The following is a 14,079-nucleotide window of genomic DNA, read 5'->3' as shown; positions in this document are numbered from 1 at the left end:
ATTTCATATCTCACTTGTTCAACACTTTTTATTGAAGCATGGATGGACTAAAGTCAATTATAGATTAGTTGTGCTATCATTTATATCTCAAGAAGAATTAATTGTATGCATTCATTCTTTTAACAATATGTATGTGCTCACAAAAATTGACATTATGCCAAAATCATGTCAAAAATGATTTTGACATGTTTTCCTGATTTTTTAAAATAAATTTATGAACAAATATATTCCCTAGCCAGAAGTTCAAAAGGTTATTTCACATATAAAACTTATAAACTAGTCTTTTTAAAATAGTTTAATATTAAATAAACTCCAGAAAAACAAAACACCTAAACATAATGAACATTAAACGAGTTTCATTATACACTGATGTAATACAAGAAAATTATTATTAAGAATTGTGAATTCATTGACTTTCTAATCAATAATCTCTGCTGTTTAGCCTAGAATCGTGACTGATTAACTTGTCCTTTGGAATGTTATAACACTGCTATGTGGGCAACTCCTTTATCCATTACCCAAAAACAAATATTTACAAAGAACAAACTACCAAATGTGATATTTACACATCCTGTTTTATCCCCTGTAAAACTAAAAGGCGAAACCTTTATGTTTCTATTCAGTGTTCCATGAACAGAATAGAATAAAGACCCCTCGAAACACACTGTCTCTGCTGTGGAGGGCTGCCCACCCCACGCAGGATCGATTCCGTTACTTTCAATTAGGTCATTACTCACAAGTTGCAAGACTCATTGGAGTTGTGAGGTTTGGAACCCCTTAAAAGGAGTAGCCCCTAAGCTGCCAGTCAGAGCCTCACCCAGGAGGGGACACACTGCCGAGGACCCGTTTTTCCAATCAGGACTCTAATCAGCTGCAAAGGTGCTCCCCAAACACGTGAGAGTTCAGATGTTGAGTTTTCCCCCACTTTGGTGAGTGGTTGTGCATACTTTGATTTTTTCCTATGTCTTTAATTGATTACTTTCTTTTGTGACTTCTCAGTTGTTACAATCATTTGATATAACCACAAAATCATCTGATTGAATAAAACTGCCTTTGCATAGCATTTAGAGTTTCTGCCTCTTGGTATTTTGTACTATTCATTTTCACAGAATTTGTTTATTGAATCATTAAAACAATAATGCAGAAATAGGAAATCTGAACTTAAAGTTGAGTTTTATAAATTACCTTATCAACAAAAGGTCATTGTTTTTTTCTTTTCTATTAAAGGAGTATATTAAAAGTATATTTTTTCTTTTCTATTAAAGGAGTATATTAAAACATGTTACTATATTGCTGATATATGAACAGAACATTATGAAGACTGTTGAGTTCACCAAATACTAGTGATATCAAAGTATTGGTGCAGAATCTGTAGCTTGATAAAGGACTTGGGGTGGCAGATTTCTACCCTAAGGTAGAAATAAAAAAGGGGAGAATAGTGATGTAATTTCTTTTCACTACACACTGTTTTAAAGCTTTTGAAATATTTGTGAACATTTAAAATTACAGTGTTCTCTTTAGGTTGCCACAGTTGTGCACTATCATTTATTTATTACTTCCTCCAGCATTATCTTCTGGCTGATCAACAATTTTGGGGGTTCCTTGGCTTTTCCATCACAAGGCCGTGTGATCTCTTTCTCTTTCATGTTCCATTGATTTCCAGTCTGGCTGCTCCTGTGGCTTCTTTCTCTGTCTGATTTAGTGGGCCATGCCTTAACTAAAGTAACATCTTGAAGTGATCTTATCTGCAATGGGTCCACACCTACCAGAATGTGAACCAAGACCAAGAAAATGTCCAAACCGGGTACAAAATTCAATCCAAGAAAGCGGACTTGGTCCAGTGGTTAGGGCGCCTGTCTACCACATGGGAGGTACACAGTTCAAACCCCAGGCCTCCTTGACCCATGTGCAGCTGGTCCATGTGCAGTGCTGATGCACTGCAAGGAGTTCCCTGCCACACAGGGGTGTCCCCTGCATAGGGGAGCCCCATGAGCAAGTAGTGTGCCCCATAAGGAGAGTCACCAAGCACGAAACAAAATTCAGCCTGCCCAAGAATGGCGCTGCACACACGGAGAGCTGACACAACAAGATGATGAACAAAAAGAAACACAGATTCCCGTGCCACTGACAACAGAAGTGGACAAAGAAGAACACACAGCAAATAGACACAGAGAACAGACACCTGGGGTGGGGCAGGGTGGGGAAGAGAAATAAATAAATAAATAAATCTTTTTAAAAATTTCAATCTACATCACCTTCCACTTTTCTCTTTCTTCCTTGTTTCCATCTCCCTGGCTCCCTCCTTTCTTCCATGAAGTAGATTTACACAAAATATTCCATTTTTAGGCCCATGTTTACCATGGAAAGAAGTTGCCAAATATTTATTTTTACTCATGGAATGGCCATTAAACAATCCTTACACTTCCTTAAATTTGTTTGGGAAGCTATCAACTCATGTTTTAAATACTTGATTTCCTAGAATGTTCCTTAAAGTTATTTAAAGAGTTGCAAATAATGTCATTGAAAGAATATTATAAAAATTGAAATTTTGAAATAAAAATTTTTAAGCTTACTTTTTAAATGTGTCCAGGGAGTGGATGTAGCTCAATAGTTTGAGCATCTCCTTCCATGTACAAAGTCCCAGGTTCAATCCCTGGTACCTCTTAAAAAAAAGTGTCCAGTGGAATCCATACAGCAAAGAAATGTGGTAGACAATAGTATCCATTTAAGAAAAGAAAAATAAAGAGATCTAATCTTTAACAACAAAATTTATAAATCATAGTCCTTTTAAACTCATATTCTCCCATGACTTTATACTAGTATATTCTATGCCTGAAAATATTTTATTTTTGTGCTCTATCATACTTTGTAACAATATGTTTAAGCATTGAAGTTATTTATTTGTCTATGTGGTAAATGTTATTTTGGATTGAGTTTTCATTACAATAATTATTAGTATACTTCATATATTCCTGATATTACCAAGTTTGATAAATTATTAAATTCAATAATACTAGTATTGACTCTCCTAAAAAAGATGTTAGAAGTTTTGTTTTCTCCCAATTATTTTGATTATTTTAGTATATATACACTCAGTGCATGAATGAGAAATGGTTTAGTATCAATTCTAACCCTGCTATTTCTTTTTAAATATGTAACTTTTGAGAAAAATTTGTTCATATAAACAAATATATGGGAAAGGAAGGATTTTTGTTATGGAAATTTAAAAGTTATTTGAACTGCAATCAATATTGTGCCAAAAATCATATAATTATCTATAATCAAAAATCACTTTTAATGACTTATCAGCTGACAACTAGATTAGATTCTCCTCCATTTTCTCTGTGTCTGGAGAATTCTAATTGCTTACTGATGGCTGCTTTAAAATCTTTGTCAGATAATGCCATCATCAGATTTGTTCTGATTTTGGCCTCTGTTTATTTTCTTTTCTCATTCACGTGATTTTCCTGGTTCTTGGTATGAGAACATTACATCTTGGGCAATTTGGATATTATATTATGTGACTCCTTATTCTTTTTATTCTTCTTTCTTAGCAGGCAGTCACCCCATTGAGGTATAGCAAAAGGGCTGGGTGTATGTTCAGTTTCCCCATGGGCTCAGCTTCCCCTTCAGCTCCCCCAGCACCACCTTGGCAAAAGTGGAGTCCTGACTCATGCTTTCTTCTTAGAAGGGTAGGGTGGAAGTTCAGCTCCTCAGTCTTGCCCAGTGAAAATGGGTCACAGATTTTTACCACCTCTAAGTAGGAGGTGTAAGATCAGCTCCTTGCAGGACATAATGGCTGGAATAGATCCTCCAATTGCCTTCAACATCCTGCTACTATAAACAACATTGCAGGGGACATCTTTGTACACATCCTTACATGGGCCCATTTGAGTATTCCCTTGAGATATTCCCTGAAGAACAGAGTTTCTTGGGTGTTGTAGGAACATGGTTTTAAGTGAAAACACTTCTATAATGCAGACAAAAGTGCAGGCTTAGGAATACCGGACCTTGACTAGATGGAACACTGTCTGGTCAGCACAAAAAAATGTGTGAGGAAGCATTTGAATTTGTATAACCTGTACCTTATAATAGTAAAATATTGTACCTGTTCTATTGTAGATGTTGCAGTTGTTTCCTGTTATTGTCGATGATGTTGCAGTTCTGATAGCAAATAGTTGCTTGTTAGTTTCTAAATAAATACAATGTGGAAACTAGGGAGGAGGCTCTCAGTTCCAGAAGCTGTGAGTCCCTGGTCCCATCTTTATCTCCTCTCTTGTGTCTCTCTCTCTGTCCTTTATTTCATAAAGTTCTGTGTTGCATTCCCTTCAAGGCAACTGTTTGCTGACTTAGCACAGCAACTGGTGCCCAACATGGGGCCTGAAGGGAAGAAGTCTCTCTTGGAGCAAAACTAAAAGATGATGTAATGGTGTAAAGCTATGAGTGGTATAGAAAACCTTCCAAGTCCTTGGTAAGTAAGGACACTCTTGGGTGTTTTTGCAGGGTTACGATGGGAAACAGAGACAGTTCAATAAATTATTACATGTATGTATGTCTCTTGAAACAACTTCTCAAAGCAAAAGGAGCTAAGGTCACTGAGCCTTGTATCTTGGAACTCTTACAGGTTATAGAACAACATTGTTCATGGTTCCTAGCAATAGGAAGTTTAGAAGTAGGAGACTGGGAAAAAGTGGGAAAAGAGAAAAATTATCTGTATGATGTGTTCCGCCTGTTTCACTATTTGGCCCACTTTGATTATTAAATGTTTTAGAACCCTTGCAAATAGAAGGGGATGAAGATAGAGAATGTGAGGAAATTCCTCCCTTTGTCTTTCCTTCAGTCCCTTTATTAACTGGCTTTAGAAAATCAGTTTCCCTTCCACAGACTCTCTCTGCCCCTCCCCTTCCCCTGCCATATCTGGAGATGCTCAGTCAAAGTTGTCCTCTCTACAACAGGGTGTCTCACAGGCTAGATGGGAGGGTGATTTGGAGGCATTTCAAATGGCCTTTCCAGTTAACATACCAGAAGGAATAGCTCCTGGAGTAGATTCTCAAAACCTGATGGAGTTTATGAGTTCATCCATGAAACTTTCCCATTTAAAATATTGAAAGAGTTAAAAGCAGCAGTGCAACAGTATGGTCTAAATCCTCCTTTTACCTGTGGTGCAGTGCAGGGGCTTGTGGAAGGCTCTAGGCTGATCCCAGCTGACTGGTCTGCGTTAGCTCGCATCACCGTAGGGCCTGGAGAGTTTTTACAATTCAAAACCTGGTGGACGGATCATGCCGAGACTCAGGCTGCTCATAATAGAGCCCATAATGTCCCCATTTCCTTGAATCAGTTAGTGAGGGTGAGGAACTGGGTGGGAGTAGATCAGCAATTAGTGATGAATGATCAAGCCATCGCACAGGTTCAGCGCTGTTGCTTAAGAGCCTGGGAAAAGATTGAGGCTAAAGGCCAGCCTCCAGTGTCATTCCAAAAAAATATTACAGGGACCTAAAGAACCCTACCCTGTCTTTATTGCTTGGTTACAAGAGGCTATCAAAAGACAGGTCAATAACTTAGAGGCTGCAGATAATATTTCATAGCTAATGGCTTATGAAAATGCTAATCAGGATTGTCAGAAAGCTATAGGGATTATGAAAGGTAAAGTGGATTTGACTGGCTATATTAAATCATGCCAGGATGGAGGGATGGAGGGTCAACATGCTACAGTGATGGCTCTGGTTATGGCAGGGATGAAAATCAATAAGAGGTTTTCTGGAAAATGTTTTAATTGTGGAAAAACTGGTCATATGAAAAAAGATTGTTGGAAAAGGTCTGAAGGAAAAAACAACACCATTAAGACAGAATATTTCAGCTGGAAACGACCTGAGCTGTGTCCCTCCTGTGGTAAAGGATATCATTGGTCTAACCTATGTTGGTCTAAATACCATAAGAATGGCACCCCTTTGTGGGGAAACTTCCAACGGGGCCTGCTCCCAACCCTGCTCCAAAAGGGGGTTTTCCCAGCTCAGTGGAGCAACTGCAGCACTCCCCAACACTCCGCAATGTCCTGGATTTATCTCCCACCCGAGTAGGAAGTGCAACGGTAGATATCCCTACTGCTGAACCTGTTATCTTGCTTCCAGGGACTAAAAACAGACAATGCTCCTGCTTATACCAGTGTCGCCCTTAAAAGGTTTCTAGATACTTGGAATATTTCACACACTACAGAATGTCCTTATAACTCCCAAGGGCAAGCTATTGTCAAGCGATCAAATCAAACCCTTAAACTCATGCTATAAAAACAAAAAGGGGGAGACAGGGACACACCACAGGTGCAGTTACACAAAGCATTATTCACTCTTAATTTTCTTAACTGTGGAACAACCCTGGAAGGGACAGTAGCTGAAAGGCATCTCTGACTAATTCTAAAACTCAAACCCAAACTCTGTCTGAAAAACCTTTAATTTGGTGGAATGATCCACTGACCAATGAATGGTCGACAGGGATGCTGTTAACTTGGGGGAGAGGGTTTGCTTGTATTTCCCCAGGAGACCAAGCAAGTCCTGTGTGGGTGCCAGCTCACCAAATGAAACCACATCATGAACGCGAAAGACCTCGGAAGTTCCTGTGGAACCCAGGACCTCCGGTCATGCAGATGGAGAGATTGATGCTGGAAACTACACGGCTGGGTCTCACTCCGAAGACTAGAGCAACTTCACCTCCCACCTGGGGTTGAATGAAACATCTGAGTCAAGAAGCTGAATAACAGCTGGAAAAGGAGAAATTGCCAGTTATTTCTCCACATCTTATATCAAGATTGAGTTTTCGCTTGATATGCATGCTTTACTATTATTCTTACAAAAGGTGTTTAAGTGCACAAAATGTTTATAGGAGTATTAATGGCAGCCATTACAGGCATTATTGCCCTTATTACAGTAGCTGCAGTTTCTAGAGTGGCTTTACATCAGAGTATCTAAACTACAGAATTTGTTCAAGAACAGCATCGAAAAGCAAGTATGGCTTGGGGAAGTCAAATTAAAATCAATGAAGAAATTAATTCTAGGATAGTAGATTTGGAACTGCTTTTGTGTTTGTCTGTTCAATGTCAGTGTGTGTGTTGTAATTGTTTCACTGTGTGTTGTAATGGTTTTTGATTGTTCATTGTCAGTGTGTATTTTGTTACCTCCAGATGGTGATATAATTTGATAAAATAAAAGGTTCTGAAAGAGTACTATGTAAATGGCAATAAATAAATAAATAAGCACTTACATTATTACCCAAATTTAAAAGGTTAGTGAGATCTCTATAATTGTCAGTCTTGATTAATAGAATTACTATAAGTCTCTTTATAAAGAATAGTTCTTAATTTGAAGTGAATAATTTATTTTCTTAATAGGAGAAAATGAATGGTGTAAAAGTTAAACGAGTATTGGAATAGGTAAAAAGGTTTGTGGGAATGCTAGCTGAAATTTAAGGTGTATTTTGTCTTAAAATGGTTAGTTTTATAAAATAAAAGATGGAAATATGTGGGACAGAATAGTACGCATATAGCAAGTTGTAAAAGTATTGTGGTAGCATTCAGTGAGATGTGTTTTGTAAAAGGAAAGCAAGCTTGAATGAACACAAGAAGTACAAAAACTGTGTGAAAAGGTCAACAAAGGACTTTTGCAGTTCTTCAAGGCTTTCTGCCCTGACCTGATCCAATGAATTTAGCTGCATAGAAGAAACCTGTGACAGTGAACCTACTGACCACATTATGTCAACAAGTAAATTTATTGTTACAAAATTAAAAGAAACATCAGAGCAAGGTATCTTAAGGGCCTGGAATAGGCAAACAATTAGAACAAGCTGTAAGGTCCCTGCTACTCTATCAAATTCTTAAATGATGTTTAGTTGGGAAAAACAAAACTGTATTATCTACTGTAATTGATAAAGTGCAATGTTTTCACATGTTAATGAAATTTATAATGTTGTTGGAGTACTCATAATCTTTCTTTGCCCTTCAAGCAGCAAGAAATCACCAAATCTAAAATCACTGTTTTGTAAAAACAAAAAGAAGGAAATGTTGTAGGAACATCATTTTAAGTGAAAACACTTCTATAATCCAGACAAAAGAGTGGGTTTAGGGACACCGGGCCTTGAGTAGATGAAACACGGTCTGGTCAGCATGAAAAAAATGTTTATGTGAGGAAGCATTTGAACTTTGTATAACCTGTACCTTATTATAGTAAAATGTTGCACCTGTTCTATTGTAGAAGTTGCCTTATTGTAGATGTTGCAGTTGTTTCCTGTTATTGTAGATGATGTTGCAGTTCCGATAGCAAACAGCTGCTTATTAGTTTCTAAATAAATATGATGTGGAAACTAGGGAGGAGGCTCTCAGTTCCAGAAGCTGTGAGTCCCTGGTCCCATCCTTATCTCCTCTTGTGTCTCTCTCTGTCCTTTATTTCATAAAGTTCTGTGTTGCATTCCTTTCAAGGCAACTGATTGCTGACTTAACACAGCACTTGGGCATAAAGTGTACATAAACTGAATTTGTCTAGATTCTTCTGGATCATTTCACAGAAAGAATGCAAGCCTACATTTTCATCAGCCATGAATGGAGTTTCCTCCATCTCCATCTACTCTTGATGTTGTCCAGTTTTATGATTTTTTTTCCAAAACTTCAGTTTGATCTGAGTTGGCATTTACTGATTACTCATAATTTTTTAAAAGACACTTTGTACACTTGATATATTGAGGTTGTATTATTCTCTGTACTGTTTGTTCACATCCTCTGCCCTTTTTTCTATTTAAATTTTTAAAAAAAATCTTATTGATTTTCAGGAATTCCTCTTATATAGCAGTTCTGTGCTATGACTAGCCACATATGACTTTTTAATTTTAAATTTAATTTAAAGTTAAATTTAAAATGTAGATCCTCAGTTGCACTAGTCATGTTTGAAGTACTCAACAGACACATTTCCATCATCAGAGAAATTTTTTAAAATTTCAAATATCTTTCTCCATTCACTTGTTCTATAGGAACTTTGTGGAATAGAAATCCTTACTTTTAATGAAACACAAAGTGCCATGTAGGAAACAGTTGTGGGTTTTTGGTTGTTTTTTTTTTAAATAGTCATTTTCCCAAAACCATTTCCTGGACAATGCTTCCTTTTCCCATCATTTGTGGTACCAGCTGTACTGCATAATATTTACAGGCCCATTTCTTTGTTTGTTTTGTGTTTTTTGTTGTTGTTGTTTATCAGGCTAGGCATATCAATATTTTTTGAAATACTGAAAAAAAATTCCATTTTGTTGAGAAATTCCTGGCAAGAACTGATATGACAATATATATTTCACAGATAGAGGAAGAAAATGTCAAGTAACTGAACTCTCAGTCTTCTAAACATCACATGGATTCAAATACAAGGCTGCTGCAGAGCTGCAGTACAAATATACAGACATTACAGATGATTGTTTACAAACATAGAACACCTAAAACAAATCAGGGTAAGCCAAAAATGTTTCAACCTGAGTCTGGTTTAACTAATAAGCCCTGTAATTGATAAGGTAGTTGTTAAGTAAATGCCTAGTTACCATTGGTTAACAATTAACATTAGAGAAGTCTCTTTTGTGGACTTTGCAGGGCCCACAGACCCTGGCACATTCTTGCTTATCAGCATCTGTCCTCAGTGTCACTAGCAGTGTGGATGTAACTCTCCCTGTTGTCCCTCTTTCTAACCTTTAGAATACTGCTATTCTACATTTTTTAGGTTTCATATTCAGTGGCGGAACACTGTACATTTAAAATAAGAAAACATGGATTTTAAGAATTTTTCCTACAATGTTAAACACCCTTGAAATAACTTCCCACCCCCGAAATGATCTAGGCATCGCCACCCATGTTGTACCCACGTGATGAAGCCATCTCACCAACTGCTGGCAACACTGCGACAGGTCCGTTTCTGAGCTCTGTGTTCTATTTATTGTTTTATTTGCCACTTCCCACCCTTTTTTTCCCCCAGTAATAAACCACTGTTATTGTTATTATGAATTTAAATGTCTTATTAGCTAATAGGGAAAGCTTTCCCCCCAATTACTCTTTCTCTCTTTTTTAACTTCCCTGTCCTTAAATTTTATTCTACCATATACATTTTATAATGACTATATCAAATTGTTTAATAACATCAACTGAAATTTAATTTGAATTAGGGGAATTATAGATTTATGTGGCATTGATATCTTATAGTATATCTTACTATTCAAAGGCTTGAGCTATCCTCCTACAGCTCAGCTAATTTGTCCATTTTTTATAAGAATTGTCAACTTTTCTTCAAAAAGGGCTTAATTATTCTTGGTTAATTTAAAAATACTTTATAAAAATTTTTACTGATGTGAATGTCATCTAATGTTTGATTACATCACTGCGTAGTTATTGGTGGTGGAGAAATATGCTAATGATTTTTGGTAAGTAATTCCATACCTGGGAACTTTGCTATTCTATGTTATTTTGTCATTTGATCCTTTTGGTTTTCTTTCCAGGTAATGATAATTCTTTCTCCACATACTGGCAACTTTATCTCCTTTTGCAACTCTTACTCCTGCTTTTTTTTTTTTTTTCTTTTATTATGGTGTGAAGTAGTTCATGATGGTGGTCATTGCTTATCCTTTTTTTCATATTACAGAAGATGGAATGCACTTACAATTTCTTGATTAAGTAGAATGTTTGCAGTAGGTGTTTGGAATAGAGTATCAATTAAAGTTGCCTTTTATTCCTTTAATGAAAATTTTTTATTTTGAAATAAATTACAGAGGATACTTTTTAACTTTTGTCAAACATCCCCTAATATTACATAACTATAATGTTTTATTTATTGAGACCAGAAAATTAAAATGGGTACGATACTAGTGGCAGATACTTTATTCAAATTTCACTCCATTTATTTCTTATTTATTAAGACTTTTAGTCACAAATAAGTGCAAAACCTTATCAAATACCTTCCTTTATTAAGACCAAGGTTCCTTCCCCTCTTTCACTAGTTTTTCCTCATTCCATTATTTTTCTGTTAATTTAGAGGTTATGTACCAATTCCACTATTTTAGTGGTTACTCTTCAAACTTAATATTCCAGTATTTTCCCCTAACTAACTAGTTTGTTAGTAGTAATATTTTGACAATGCTCTTTAATCATTAGTTAAAAAGATTTAAAAACAATGCAAGATATTGGTGGTAGGGTGAGATGATAGGTTTGTTTGATGTTATATATGTTTGTTTTGTAAGTTTACAACTATTATACACTTATTGTTATGTATGTTTATGTATAAGTGATATATTTCAATTTTAAAAAAATTTTAAAAAACAACTTAATATTCATAGTTACAATATCTTCACTTCCCTTTTAAATGACACAAAAAGTTGCTATACCTTTATTCCTTCCAATCCCTCTCCTTCACTTAGCATAAAGCATTTGAAATTCACGCATGTTGTGTGTGTTGGTAGTTTGTTCCTTTTAATTGCTACGTAATTGTTTGGATGTATTGTTCTTTGTTAATCCTTTCATCTGTTGATGGACATTATATGGACAGCAATATTTCCAATTTGGGACAATAATGAATTAAGCTGATAAAAGCATTCTTAAAAATCTAACCAATAACATATTTAAACAAAGCAACGTTAAACAAAAACCTTTCTTTTTAAAAAATGTCTTACACAGCAAATCACTGAAAATTCTAACCAGCTGGATATTTTATATATGAAGAAACTGAGGAGAAAACTTCTGCTTCTACTATTTTACTACATTGAAAAAAATGGGAGTCAATCAATCCATCTGCATCTTTACTTCCTTCAACCATTTATAATAAGAATTAGTTTGCAAACATTTTAAAATTGATGTCTTTGTTTAGGGATTGGAATGCAAGTATTTAATGTTGATTTGGGACATATTTATATTCCTTTGAGATTGCCTGAGTAACTGGCAAAATTTTCAATTTTCAGGAAATAAGGGGTCTAATTAATACTGTGGTATCATTTAAAGGCTTCACAAAATTTATTTGGAGGGACATTCTCTGAGATAATGTTCATTGGAGCAATTTTTAAACCCCAGAGCAATAAACAAATTTACAATTTCTGGAGCTGGAGATCCTTGGCAAGAGAAATGACAAGCCTGAATAGGAAATAAATTTCTCAGGGATGAACAAGCAGGTTGATCTGTTTCTGTGCTTTGTTTTGTTTTTGTGTCATTTTACTTTTTTCCACTCTTTCAACTTTGCTCTCATACATAATAATTCACAATCAGATTGGAGCAAAAGTTTCACTGCTGACTGGAGAAATCTTTGCCTGTACTAACTTCTGGTGGTGGAAGAAATGAAAGATGGTTTTTGTTTTTCCCTCTTTAGTTGCATGATTACTTGTCTTTAGGTCTGCCAAAAACCAGGAGACTCACCCACCCTCATACACACAAACACATCCTGGCAAAAACTTTTTTCATCCTCTGATAACAATGAAACAGATCACAACAAGCATTTCACACATCCTTCATTTCATTTGTCATGCCGGTTTTACATACACCAGTTTTTGTCCTACAATCTGGAATAGGGAGTTTTTAAATATTCTGCCAGTCTCACCCTTGTGCTGCTGTGAAATGATCACACTTGGCAGCAGATGAAAATTGTGGAGGGCATCAGCCATGCTGTGCAGCACAACTTCAGTAGATAAATTCCAAGTTCCATATCCACTTTTCCATCCAAGGGCATCTCTGACATCTAGTCACAACTCTCTTCTATCTCATTTGGAACATTGGAGAATAAGATCCTTCTTAATTTAATAATAATCTAATAAAAATATTAATTAGTGATGAATTATTAATGATTCACAAATATAGCCTTATGGCATAGAATATTTAGGCACAACATAATCAAACCAATTAGGGACCTTCAACCAAGGTACCTAGGAGTTATATAATATGTCTTTCACACTGCTAACAGAAAAAAAGGTTTCTTGCAAATGGCACAAAGAAACTCCCATACCTTGCCTTAGAATAGCCCCAGTCTAGTAACCCTATCCATTCTCAAAAAGAGCAAAAAAGAATGACATAGTGATGCCAATGAGTTTTCACACACCATTCAGGAAGATTTCCCCGCACTTCAGAACACTGGCAAACCTTGAATATTTGTGAGAAAACTGGCTTTTATTATTAAGTCATTTTTTAATGCTCTGCTTTAATTTTCATGTCTACAGTAAACATAAGGAATTATAATAAAATTGCCTTAGAAGATGAAATAATAAATATTCTTTATAGTTCATTTGAGATACATTATTGATTATATATTCACAAGATGCTTTATAATGTGCTATAGTGGACTGCTTTTGTAGAATAACAAGAAGCAACTACAGAGACTTACTTTTACATAGAACGATATGAGTATAGTGAAGGAAATGGAACTGATTTGTTACATATTTTAATTAAAGGTGTGATGTGAGTGGCATAAAATGTTAGGATTTTTTAATTGCCATTTTATCAATCTGCCTTTTATTTACATGGTAACTGCCTAAGTCTTCTACCATCAGCCTTCTCTGTAATAGAAATAAAGACTAATTTAAGACCTTTCTCCTATTATTTTTTTCCATTTTTTATTATCTTTTTTTTAAGATACATAGATCACACAAAATGTTACATTAAAAATTGTAAGAGGTTCCCATATACTCTACTCCCCACACCTGTCATTCCTCCCACATTGACAACTTCTTTCATTAATGTGGTACATTTATTGCATTTCATGAGTACATTTTGGAGCATTGCTACACAGAATGGATTGCAGTTTATGTTGTAGTTTACACTCTATCCCAGTCCATTCAGTGTGTTATGGCAGGATATATACTGTCCTGCATCTGTCCCTATAATGTCATTGAGAACAATTCCAAGTTCCAAAAATACTTCAATATCACACCTCTTTTTCCCTCTCCCTGCCTTCAGCAATTCCCGTCTCCACATCAATGTTACAGTTTCTTCCATTACTAGTCACAATAGTTCTATAGTAGAATACCAGTAAGTCCACTCTAATCCATATTTTGTTCCTCCATCCTGAGGATGCTGGGATGGTGAGGTCCACTTCA

The 14,079-nt window shown here is 35.8% G+C and overlaps 1 long non-coding RNA gene across 1 annotated transcript; it reads left to right on the top strand.

Moving 5' to 3' along the window:
* The first annotated feature begins 636 nt into the window (after positions 1-636).
* On the top strand, positions 637-12,231 carry LOC139436623 (uncharacterized). The gene is made up of 4 exons (XR_011645904.1): positions 637-929; positions 9,330-9,477; positions 9,741-9,924; positions 11,681-12,231. It is a non-coding gene; the product is annotated as an uncharacterized lncRNA (long non-coding RNA).
* The last annotated feature ends 1,848 nt before the right edge of the window (positions 12,232-14,079 follow it).

The sequence above is a fragment of the Dasypus novemcinctus genome, chromosome 16 (genome assembly GCF_030445035.2).
Source record: "Dasypus novemcinctus isolate mDasNov1 chromosome 16, mDasNov1.1.hap2, whole genome shotgun sequence".
Lineage (NCBI taxonomy): Eukaryota > Metazoa > Chordata > Mammalia > Cingulata > Dasypodidae > Dasypus > Dasypus novemcinctus.
This window is presented reverse-complemented; position numbering and strand designations above follow the sequence as displayed.